This window comes from Cebus imitator, unplaced genomic scaffold (genome assembly GCF_001604975.1).
Source record: "Cebus imitator isolate Cc_AM_T3 unplaced genomic scaffold, Cebus_imitator-1.0 Scaffold669, whole genome shotgun sequence".
Lineage (NCBI taxonomy): Eukaryota > Metazoa > Chordata > Mammalia > Primates > Cebidae > Cebus > Cebus imitator.
Genome location: NW_016107984.1, coordinates 724,777 through 737,827, shown reverse-complemented (window position 1 = coordinate 737,827; position 13,051 = coordinate 724,777). Strand labels below are relative to the sequence as shown.

The 13,051-nt window shown below is 41.2% G+C and overlaps 1 protein-coding gene across 1 annotated transcript in view; it reads left to right on the top strand.

Annotated features, from left to right (window-relative positions):
- The first annotated feature begins 6 nt into the window (after nt 1-6).
- RORA (RAR related orphan receptor A) overlaps nt 7-13,051 on the top strand; it is a 50,525-nt gene continuing 37,480 nt past the window's right edge. The window contains exon 1 of the mRNA XM_017518304.1: nt 7-5,033. The gene's annotated coding sequence lies outside the window, so the exon portion shown is untranslated. The remainder of the gene's footprint in view (nt 5,034-13,051) is intronic.

Below are 13,051 nucleotides of genomic sequence, written 5' to 3'. Positions count from 1 at the left end.
ATAGGCTTTTTAAAGCACTAGTTTTTCACCATTTTTGCAAGACACACAAAATTGGTTGACATTCATAAGCATGACAGACATATTCGCATAAGGTGTACCCAAGGTTCAGCCATTGGCCAACCAACAGTAACCCCATCCCATTCAGTTCTATTCAGGAAAATACATGATTGTGCAAGTGAGGTAGAGTGAAAGATATTATTGGGGTAACCTTGGGTCCACATTAGTTTACTTTTTATGTGAACTAATGAAAAACTTTAATTCTTTTAAAGTTTTATTAGAAACCAATTCCCTGTGACGCTCCTGCAACTTACTGCAACATACCGCTGTGTTGTAGCAAACAGTTAAGCAGCAATGTTGTGAAGGATTGCTGTGGTAGCCGGTATGAACTGCCTGTCGTATTATTTGGAGGATAAGCAGCTTTTCTCTATCCCCACCTCGGAAAGAGCTTAAAGTCTGGAGGAAGGAATTTCATTTCACCATAAGGCAGGATTTCTTATCAACAGCAACAATAATAATAACTACTATTTATTGAGTGCCAACTATTTCTAAGAACTATGTGATGTGCACATATAGAGAATACATATATAAAATGCTCATACAGATATCATATATATGCTGTCATTGATGTATCCCATCCTTGAACCTTCAAGTATGAAACTGAGGCTCAGAGAGGTTAAGTGATTTGTCTGGCCTTAAGAATTGTCAAATGCTGGCATTGGTCATTTTAGGGTTAAAATTCTAATCAGAAGCTTGTGAAACTGAGATCAGTGGCCTGGAAGGTTGATGATTATTTTTAGTTATAAACTAAGCAGATAACTCGCAGAAAGAGATGTTGACATCAGTTCCTGAGTCGTATGTAAGTTTAAACAAACTATGAAGGCGAGGTCTTTGGAACCCTGGTTAGTGATTGCTTAACAAGAGTGCAGTGATGACGATGACAGTGACGACAGTGACAGTAAATAGTGATGCCTGCCACATAGGGTGTTGGAGGAGTGAGACGTGATGCATGACACATTATTAGCACAAATACATGTAGGCATTATTATCAATTAATTTTATTACTATTGAGAAATCACTACTGACCCACAGCATGAAGTACTGGGTGACTCTAATACAATTTTTATTTTTCTAATTCTTTGGAAGAATGGGCATTGTTCTCTGGACCATGATATCTCTAAAGATATGTCCTGAGGAATAAATGTCATCTTAAGAAGGCTAGTGCTCAAGCTCTTGTTCCTTTTATAATTAAAAATTCAAAGCGAACTTTTTATAGAAGTACAGTGCTAAATGACAGCCTAGCCCCAAGGACCACTTGGTTAATTAGCGCCCTTGCATTCCACGATTTCCTGATGCCCGCTGCCACTTGTTGTCAGCTCTTTGAAACTGCAGAAATTTGCCTCTGCAGGTGTGGAGAGCCTGTTTGAATTATATAGGGTACATGAGAGAGCAAATTATTGAGGTAATAGAGCTGAAAATGTGGGCAATTAGAATTTTTCATAGCAAGATTGTTCATTGTGAAGCCAATTCATGATTATATGCGTGCGTCTTGCTCCAGATACTCCGCTACACAATAAACTTCTTTGCTGGGATGAATATGCATGTGGGCTAATTTAATCAATATACTTGTGAACGTTGACAGTAGTGCTGTCTGACAGAACTCATCCTTTGAAATGCTGGCTGAGTTAATGTGTGCAGTATAGATATGGGCCAAGATTCATAATTTGTGTTAAAAGAAGATTGTTTTGAGAAGACACCACACTACCTGGTGGGAAACCGAAAAGCCTGCATGATGAAAGGCAAAAGACAGAGGGATTATTGTCCTCCTCCTTGTTGGACAGAAAACTCAAATTCGTGAAACTAAACTGCATCCTTTTGGAGAATTTGCAAGGCATGGACTGAATTTTTCCTCATGGATTCATTTGAATTCTGGAAATTGACTAAAAGGGGGGATGGAGATGGCTTTGTGCATTGTTGGATTAAATGGAGGGCTGAGGAAGTGCCCTGCTCCAATCTGCAAGTACTTGCCTTCTGGGAATATCAACACGTGTGATCAGATCACATTCAGAGTAGGGGAATTGTAGTCATTTCCTAAAGAGCGCTTGCAACTGAAATTGTCATCTGAGATGAGAGAACCATGCAGGAGGGAGCCTAGGAGAATAACTTAACCAATCAGAATACCAATTTGCTATCCAGAAACGATGAGATTCCCAGTGAAGCTTGTTTCAATTAATTCTGATGCTTTAGCCCACTGGAACTAAGCACAGGACACCGTGGGGACAAAGATCTAAGTGAATGGCCCCCTGTTTGGAAATACAAGTCAATCTACAGTGAGTCCATTTGTCCTAAGCTTCTTGGCCTCCACAGATCTCGTGACTGTCTCAGCTCAAGCATCCTCCAGACCTGAAAGCCCCTAGGAGCTGAAGCCTGGCTGAGGCCATCAGTCTTGTATCACAGAGACACCAAACTCCTGGGTCTGGACAACAACTGCTCCCCACCTGCACCCCTGCCGTCACCCCCGCCAGGCCATGAGCCATTCCACGGGTGGAAGTGCTGGGGCCAGCATGGTACTTCCAAGGCCACCCCCGTCATGAGCAGACCTCCATGCCACACAGACATTGCAGTCACAGCCTTAAACATCATTACTTCACTTCTCGTTAGTAATCCACTGTGAGTCCGGGCCGACTGGACGGGCGTACTACACCATTTTCATTTTGTCCAGATGCAGTCTGACTCGGTGTTCCCAATATGCCCTGCCCAGGGCCTTCCTGTTCTTACAAAAGACTAAAGAGACATGCTTGATCTCCCCTATTTTTACGATAGAATCAAGATAACTCTTGAAAGGCCCAAGATTAGCATCAGGTAGTTTTGATGCTGACTTAAATGGTGGGACTAAAACCTAAAAGAGGTTTGTTCATCCCTAATTCCTGTCCTTACACCCTGAGGTGAGACATGAGCAGAAGCAGCTCCAAGTGAGTCTTCTTCATTTCATGTATAAATTCTGTTTACCTGGTGGTTCAAGGACTTTATGTGGCCTAATGATTCTATTCCTAGGGACCAGCGTAGGGGGAGGCTGGTTCTCATTCTAGACGACTCAATTCATGTAGAGAAAAGCAGGCAATAACTCGCAGCCAGCTGATATCACCTTTCAGGATTTCTCTACTTCCACTTGGCTTTTGAGCATCTCTGGAAAGTGTTAGGCATAACTCACTTTCTCTCCAGTTGCAGAGCTGTGGCACAAACCTTTGCCTTGACTATATGAAACATATTGAAAGGGCTGTGAAGTATGAGACATTACTAGATGTTATGTTTCATAAAGAATTTTTCTTAAAAAAAAAAGCCCAGTGTTCACATGAGGAGGAACACTTGGAAATGACAATTTTTGTTGAATGCAACCTTAAACATACTAAGATGCTTAACTCAAACTGTACCTGTTAGTGTCCAAAGTCACCATTACTAGAGTATTAGAAAGCCTCCAAAGTCTAGAAAATACGCTGGATGTGAGATTTGGAACTATCTCTAAATCTGAATAAGCAAAGAAACTCCGTATGCAAGCGCTGAAAAATGATGGCTAGCTTTTAGAATAGCTTGCACTCCGTAAAAGTCACCACAGTGCTTGCATTAGGCCCTGAGAAAGAGTTAGCAGTACACACAGTTTATAATGAGGTTAAATCCAGTAGTTTCATGTGTGCTCTTTCTAAGTATTGAATCCAGCATCACCTCAAATCCAAAGTAAGTGGTTGTGGAATTATCCCAGGATATGGGATTACATGAGAAGAAAAAGTGGGTTGTGGTCTATGTGTGGTGCTTACAGTGTGGGACATATTCTTTGGACGAAGAAATTACTCTGTGTAAGGCCTGGGGCTAGGTAAAGGCTGCATGAAAATGAACTAGACTGGGGCACGTGCAATTGTGTGTGTGTGTGTAACTCAGAGACTCTAACATGATACCCAGTAGTGAAAACCATGGGAAATGAATTTAGTGTAATGACACATTCCAGGTAAACCGGTGACTGTTCCCATCCTGTCTATATAGCTCAGCGTTGGTCTTTATTTGATACATAAATTCTATTTAATAGTTGATCTAAGCATTTTCTTTTGCCTAATTATTCCTTATTTTTTAATCCTTAATTACGCTCTTTTTAACTTTGAGATATTTGTGTTTGCTTAGAAATGTGCTTTGTCTTATTTGAGAAATTTGGTGTGATACATGTTACTTCCTAGTCTTCCAGCATGAGGCGTCTTTAAGTCATCAATTGGGTAGAAACACATGCCCTCTGTACCAGAAATTACTCAGTGTCCAGCGTAAAGAACTCACAAACAACATATCCTATTTGTCAGGATTCATCATTATTAAATTCAAACAGGATATTAACTCTGTGGTTAAAAGGTTTTGATTGTACACAAAGGGACTAATTCTTAACACATGGCAACTGCATTAATTTTTTAAAATATAAGGAATTCTTACCATCATATATAACTTATTAATATTTTAAATTGAATCATTTTCCTAACTAGACCTGACTTTTTAGAGTGTATTTTTCTCTAGCAGTCAAGCTATAATGCTCAGCCAAGACAGATTTATGACCTTTTAAAAATAATGACGGAAAATGAGATGGGAGGAAACATTTCAGTATCTGCTTTGCTCTGAGTCCTAAACTGCGAACTCTCCAGTTCTTGAAGGCTTTGAAATGCTGATTCCAGTCTTCTTGTGGGTTCTTAAACACCTTCTCAAATGACCCATTTTAATAACCCGAAAGCTATTATATAACGAGCAGCCATAATTTAGTCCAGGGCTCTAGGGGGACCCTCACAGTTCAGCAATGAATAGTTAATGCAGTATAATGTTTAGCAGGTTATTAGTTTTCACTATACAAATGCTGATCAGGGAACGCTTTTATAAGGTGTTTAAAAGAAAATGTAATTAACTGGTTGCGTGCTTCTGTTGCAGCTCAAATTGAAATTATTCCATGCAAGATCTGTGGAGACAAATCATCAGGAATCCATTATGGTGTCATTACATGTGAAGGCTGCAAGGTAAGCCTTTTTAATTGTTGTTTCTATTAATGTTAGAATGTATCTCCTTGATTTTTATGTCTCTACTTATGTCTTAAATTTCAACTCCTTAGAATTTTGAGTGATAAGAAATCACAAGATAGAAGAAATAGTTTGTTGTTAAATTATAATTAAGGAAGTTATGTTTATTTTTACTCCTTCCTTCAAAATAACAGGAGACCACAAAAGGTATTTGAGCATTGCTTGTTTGTCACTTTCAGCCCCAGAGTTGAACTGATGAGCAATCTCTTTGGTAATCTTTTTTAAAAAAGAGCTAACTCCAGACTTGTACAATGTCCCTGTCATAAGCTTATAAAAAGGTGTCTCCAGTAAGTTTAATTGGAATGTCATTGAGTCTTATTGTTGGCACACATATGTTAACACATTTCGGCAAACTGCGGGAAAGCTATCAGGAAAACTGAGTTCTAGTCCTACTGCCTCCATTCCTCCATATTGTTTTGAGTGTGTCTTAATCTCTTTGTGACTCACTTGCTTCGTTTTAAAAGTGGGTATGACACCTGATCTTCCTACCATGGAGTACTCTTGCAAGAATAGAAGGAGAAGCTGTATATAAAAAAGTCCTTAAAAATGGAAAAGTGCTATTTAATTCTAAATATTATCAGTATTCTTCCTGTTATGACTATTTTTATTATTTCTGACCTTGATCATGGGGCGATATGTACAGCACATACGTAATGTGCAAATTGGAAATAGAGATGTTTATTCAATTCAAGACCCCCCAAACCCAGATTATCTCTATTATTCAAATTTCAATTTATTAAGATTTAAATCCTCATGCTTGTATTGGAAGGGCCTTGAGAGAGCTTACAGGATAAAACAGTGCAAAATAAACAGGAGAGAAGCTATTTAAACATGCGGGAGGCCTTTGAGACGGCCGATTGCTACAACCAGGCCTCAGTCAGCTCTAAGGCTTTTTGACACGCAGGCAAAAAATAAAATCCACAAATTTGGTTAGCTTTCCTTTCATGAAATTAGAAAATACAAGGTTGTAAAAGACAAAATCACCTATAGACTCACAGGACTACTGAGAAACTTCAAGGAAATTAACCTCGTAATTGCCTTAATTCTTCATTTGACTGTTAGTCATGGTAACATTTGCTAATTTGTACATGTACAGACGCTTCATGTTGATCCCATCTTAGCAAAGCTCTAGATTTCAGCACACTACAGAACCATCCATGCCCTTTCCTTCCAAAATCTGCCCTCCCTCAAAATTTGTTGACTAATTAAATAAAGTAAGCAAAATGAGAGGCTGGGCATGGTGGTGTGTACCTATAGTCCCAGCTACTCAGGGAAAACTGATGCAGGTTTATCACTTGAGTCCAGGAGCTCAAGGTTACAGTGAGCTGTGATCACAGCACTGAACTCCAGCCTGGGCAACAGAGCAAGACCCTAAAAAAGTAAATAAAAATAATGAAATACAAAGAAAATGAAGTAATCTGTCTGGTGTTTGCCATCCCAGATTATAAGATAAGAGTGATCTGCCTGTGGCCACTGTCATCTCCTTGTTTTTGGAGTTGGTTTGGCTGACGTGGCCAGGTAGCCATTGCCTTTAACCCTCACCCCATCTGTGCTGCACCTCCCTAAGCTGTGTCCCTGGTAGGCATGCCATGGCCCTTCTTGATGAAGGGTTTATAGACTGCATCGCTTGGCTGCTGGGAGTGCCAGTGCTTTTTGCGCCTTGCATATCACCTGGGTGTCTTCTTAAATGGGCAGGGTTCTAGGCAGCATCCTGGATGCCAGTTCGCTACTTGTCCCTTCATTCTGCCCACAAAACTGATCATTTCCTCTGAGTCTGTCAGTGAGACAAGTGATTATCTAGGACTTGATAGAAGTGATTGATGGAAGTGATTATCTAGGAATTGAGTCTGGGGCAAGGACAAGGGTGGGGGTACTACTTCATATGAAATACCTCAACAATTTGGAAGATTAATTAACAGCATGCTGTTGAGTAAAATCTAAGCTGACTCTCTGAGTACCACTGTTCACATAGGCACAAACAATTTACTTTTTACCCTTAATATTAACGTGACAGAAATAAAAGCAATAAGGAAACAAAAGGTGCATTCCAAAGTTGTCATTTTTCTAGATTCCCTTCCGGATCTTGTCCGCATATGTCCTCAGTGCCAAAGTGGCTTTCATTTATCTGTGGTTCTGTTCCCCTGCTCTGTTGACTTTATGCGATGAAAACCACAAAACAAATAAAACATAATTTTATTAGCAGATTGGGCCTATGCCTAGCCAGGGACTTAAACAATGTTATGTATTTATATTTGATACATATACGATTTGTTCTCCATTATAATTTCTCTCTGTTGTAACTAACATTTTTATTCCTAGTTCTAAAAATAGACTTCTGTTTTGCCATTTTCCATTTATTGTTTATCATGTTCTAACCAGGTGAGGGTGGTTCTATCATGATCAATTGTAAATAACTTGGCTGTGATTAAACATCAGAAAAATTTCACATTAGTCATGTCAAATAGATATCTAAGAGAAAAAAGATGATCAGTCATCTTCTGAGCTAATCATTTTGTGAATGTATTTTAAATTGCATTTTTAAATTAATAACCTGAAACCATAAGAAACTAGAGAACCTGTTTAATTGCTGAAATAATTATTTTAGCACATAGTTGTGAAGCATTGCACATGCACAGCAGAACTGGTAGAAGTCTTGGTAGCTCTTTCTGTCGTTTCTGGCTGTTCCTAGCTCATCCTCTCCCCGTCCCCTTTGCTGTCTGTAGAGAAAGAGCAGATGCCATGCTTCTGCTGTAACTCTGGGACCAGGCTGCACGAGTTGAAATCCCAGCTCTGCTGTTTACCAGCTTGAGTACCTACACCACGGCTCTGTGCCTCAGTTCCCCCATCTGTAAAATGAGGACTGTAATTGTCATAACTCGTAGGGTTGTCACATACATTTAAGGAAAGTACCTGGAAGAATGCCAGACGCATCACAAGCACTTAGTGTTGGCCGCTGTTATCATTGTCATTACTAGGCAGACTTCTTCGTGGCTTGGCAATGCTGCTCTGTATAGTTAGATATTGTTTCTGGGACATCTGTGGGCGTAATCTTGATTTTTGTGACCATTTGCAATGTGTTATGTGAAATCTACCAATAAAAAGAATACCGTGAGCACTCCCTGGGGGGCCAGGGACTATGCAAGCACTATAAGGATCTAAAGACATAGAAGACCAAATCTTTCCCTTTAGCAGTTTATGGTCTAGTTGTAGAGATGGGGCTTGCATATGGAAAGCTAAATAGCAATGCAATAACTAAATATAGAGTAAGTCCACAATCTGTGATATACATAAGAAGCATGTATAGGCTGGGCACAGTGGCTCACGCCTGTAGTCCCAGCAATTTGGGAAGCTGAGGTGGGAGGAACATGTGAGCCCAGGAGTTCAAGACCAGCCTGGGCAACATAGCAAGACTCCATCTCTACAAAAAAACTAAAAAAGATTAGCAAGGCACAGTGGTGTTTGCCTGTAGTCCCAACTACTCTGAAGCCTGAGGCAGGAGGATCCCTTGAGCCCAGGAGTTCAAGGCTGCAGTGAGCTACAATGGTGCCATTGCATTCCAGCCTGGCAACAGAGCAAGACCCTGTCTCCAAAAGAGGAAAAAAAAAGAAGCACATATCCACTAGGCAACATGCCGAGGTGGTCTGGAGGAGAGTGGCCTAGCAAGGGGTCACTGAGGAGGAACCAATGGTGGGCTGGAGGTGAGGAGGGATTTTCCCAGTGAAGGTGGACTGGGAGGACATCCTGGGCTGAGGAAGGAGAACAAGGAATGGCAGAGGCAAGAGCCCAGAAATAGGGCAGCCTTGGAGGTATTTAGGGGATAGCACATAACCCAGGTTGATAGAAGCAAAGGGTCCCTTTCTGTAAATGGTGGAAGATGAAGGTAGACAGGCACTCCATCCCCAAATTTTTAAGGAACTCCGTTATGCCAAGGTTTTTATTATAAAGACATTTGACTTGTTCTCTTGAAAGAATCAGAGCACAATGCATTGGCACTGCTGGAGCCCTGAATATTGCATTTCAGAAGAACGTATGTTAGAATCCAGGCCTGGAAGGTTTAAGTTCTGTTCAGAGACATTTCTGAGCTCTTGGAAAAGACTTCAATTTCAGCCTTGGGTGAGCATGGTGAGGGGGCAGAACATGCACGGGGGCAGTCCTGCCGGGGAGGAGGGGCAGCTCGTGCCCCATGCCAGCAGAGGAAAAGGCCATAGTAACACTAGAGGCTGTAGATGTTAAAATTCAGTCTTCAAAGTGAATACACATATGAAGTATTATGAGGAAAATGATAATCGGTTAAGGTTTTCTTTTGAGAAATTGTCTTGTTTGCTGTTCAACTTGTGTTCCTAATTTCATTATGAGAATAGCAGCTGCTCAGACAATAAGGAGGAAAATATTATCTCAAGACACACACACACACACAGACACACATTTTAAAATCCATATCCTTTTAGACATTTTGGCTGTACAATTTTAACTGCAAGTTTTTTAATGATAATGCATGATCCAGTATTGGGGTTAGTGAATTGGTTTCTGATTACATTTAAAACCTTTTCCTCTGCGTAAGACTAAGAACAAAGTGGCATTCATTTGCCCAATGTATACTCATCAATTAATACATTTCAGATGATGTCTTATTCATAGCTTCCTCTTCTACCCAGTAAAGTTAATTTGAGATAATATCTCTGTGTTAACAAATCTGTTTTCTTAAACTAACAATAAAAAAGAGTTCTCAAAAATCTTTAGAGTATTTAAGTGACACCCTGCCCCATCGAAGTTGTTAAAGCCATTTCTGGAGCTTTTTATGTTTATGTTAAAAAGAAATTTTTATGAATGTTCCTTTGAGGCCCAAATTGTCTTTTAGAGGATTGTAATATTTTTATCTCAGTTGTGAAATGTCTCTAGCCCTGAACTAATTCTGTCCACTTTTCAGCATTGATACATTCGTACTCAACATTTTTATTTTAATGCTTTTAAACACGTGGCCCCAGTATTAGAGCTAGGCACGTAAAATGAAAATTAGGCTTGGGGGAGGATAAGCTATTATTGCATCCTTAGGATGCCTGAGTTTCAGTTCTGTGGTACACGGGCAATAAACAAAAATTTTTGTTTAGTTAAATCTTCCAGTCCTCTGATGAAATGTGCAAGTGGTAGGCTGTGTTAAGCCCCGGTTTTCATCAAGATGATTCAGGTTTCTTTTTTATTTGTTTGTTTTGATCTTAATCATGTCTCGGTAACTGCTGCCCTTTCTCAGCTCACAGAAGACGCTGGGCTCAAGGCCATGTGGTAGAGAGATCCCTGACAGAGCACCTGGCTCGGGGCAGGTCCTCAAGCGTGCTTGGGAATAGCCATTGCTGAAGGTCTTCACTTGGTTTGAATCTGAGCACGGCAAAGTACAGGCAAAAGCAGACATCTACACTTACCAAGTAAGACACGTGGCAGCTTTAATCAGAGACCACTTACGCATACAATTCTACAGGGAGACCAGTCACTGTTGAGCAAAAACATAGCTCAGGAAATCTGAATTTCTGTGATTTATTGCTGCCAGATGTATGCGTGTAGGGCTGCACCAGCTAACTTGTATGAATGAGGCTGCCTACTCTTTCTAAAGAACAAATTTTTTTCTTCATACCCTTCTTTGAGGACTCTTATTTCTGCCCCCCACCCAACTTTAATTTTATCATTTCCTCTGCTTGATTTTAATCCATGCGTGCCCTTTGTTTACCCTTCAATAAAATGAAGATATCCTCTTTTTACCCCTCTAGCCAGATACTTAACTTTTGGCCCACATTGATCCAAAGACATTTCTTTCTTCTCACCCCCACGCTTCTAAACATTCTCAACAGAAAGCTGCCCAGATAAATAAAATTGTAACACAGGACATGCTTTTACGTAGAAGATTCTCTGCTTTTCTTAGTCTCAGACGTAAAGTGAAAGGTAGATATGCACCCCCTTCAGCAGTCCCCCAAATTTCAAATTTTTACTTCTGTTGGAAAATACAATAATTTGGGCAGGCCTGTGAGCATTCACAATAAATCACAGAGTTATGAATAAATCTTGGTTGTCAAAAGCAAGTGTATAGCCGTTCCAAAGCGCCTGCCATTAGAATTCAGCAAGGCAGCTGTCAGCTGTTTTCTTGTAATTAAACAGCCAATGAGCAGCTAATTAAGACATATGTGTATACAGAAGTGGAAGTGGGTATGTTAATGAACTGTAGGAATCAATTCATTAAGTGAAAATTGTCAAAAGACCAAACATCAGATCAGCATTTCAGCCTGTGTTTCACTGAGAACGAGCCCCGCGCAGGAGAGGACCCCTCAGAGTCAGACCCCCCGTTCACCTTCCTGGCCACATCCACAGTGCAGTGTCCAGCCAGCCCGCACTCTTGGGCAAAACTGTTAAGAACTCCAGTGAGAAGCGCCAGGCATGTTTCTAGACTTTTAAAGTATATGTAGCCAATGAGTGCTTTCCTACCACTTTGGAAACTTGGTACTTGACACCCTACAAAATGCCATCTCCCTGGTCTGAACCATTGCAGGGAACTCGGGCTACAGAAATGAAAAGCGGTTTTTGCTTGTTTGTTTTGTTGTTTGTTCATCTTTCGCTGCTTTCAGTCGACCCTACCTGTTTGTCTCGGAGCTTCTGAGGTGGTGTAGTAAGAAGTCTATGGCCTTTGGAATAAGATGCGCCCCGGATTCCGGAATTCAAATCCTGGGCCCTCCCCTTACCTGTTCTGTGACTTTGGGCACATGGCTTAACCTCTCTGAACTTCAACTTTCTCGTTTGTAAAGCAGATACACAAATCCCTACTTTGCCAATTGTAGGTCGTTGTAGATTGCAAATGAGGACGGCAAAGCATCCTGCAAGGTGCCCACTGTGGAGTAGGTGCTCAGCCTGTCGTCACCACTGCTTTTATCACTACCACCATTTTTTCCTCTAGTCATTCATTCAACAAAGATTTGTTGATTTCTCTAACTATTGGGTTAGCTACTGGAAACAAAGAAACAAGGCAGTCAGTCCCTGGGAAAAGTAGATATTAGTAATTTAACAAGGTAAGGCTATAGGAGGGGATAAATACAGGACTGTAAGGGTATACATGGGAGGGGCCCCTCAACGAGCTTGGCGAGGGCCAAGGTCAGAAAAGGCTCCCAGTGCAAGTGAATGTCTTCTCAATGAATCCTGAAGGGAAGGCGAGAGTTTCTTTGGGGAACTGTGAACATAGCAGTTTAGGCTTGGTCAGAGTATGACTTTGAAAAGAGCTGGCTGGACATGTGGCCATCGCCTGGTCATCAGCAGGGAGCCATTAAGGGCTCATAAGCGGAGAAGTGACTTGATCAGTTTGATGTTTTAGAAAGATGTATTTAGTAACTGTGTGCAGTGGATTGGCGGGAGTGAGAATGGAAACAGGGGTCCCAGGTGGGAGGCTGCATAATCACCAACTCAAGAAGTGAAAGACGTCGAAAGACAAGAAAACAGCAGTAAAGATGGAGACAAGTAGATGGATCTGAGAAATGGGAAGGTGCCAAGAAGCAGCCTGATGTGTAGTGGTGCTTGGATATGGGTGGGGAGGAGGCAGAGATGAAAGGAAGCCCGTCTTTCTGCCTTGAGTAACTGACAGAAAGATGGTGCCTGTCACTGAGCAAGAAAACACTGGAGAAGGCAAGGCTGGGAACTAGGCTGTGGGTGAAGATGTATTCTCCTCTAGGTCAGGCACAGTGGCTCATGCCTGTAATCCTGGCACTGTGGAAGGCAGAGGCAGGTGGATCACTTAAAGCCAGAAGTTCAAGACCAGTATGGGCAAGAAAGTGAAACCTGGCCGGGTGCGGTGGCTCACGCCTGTAATCCCAGCACTTTGGGAGGCCGAGGCGTGTGGATCACGAGGTCAAGAGATTGAGACCATCCTGGTCAAAATGGTGAAACCCCGTCTCTACTAAAAATACAAAAAAATTAGCTGGGCATGGTGG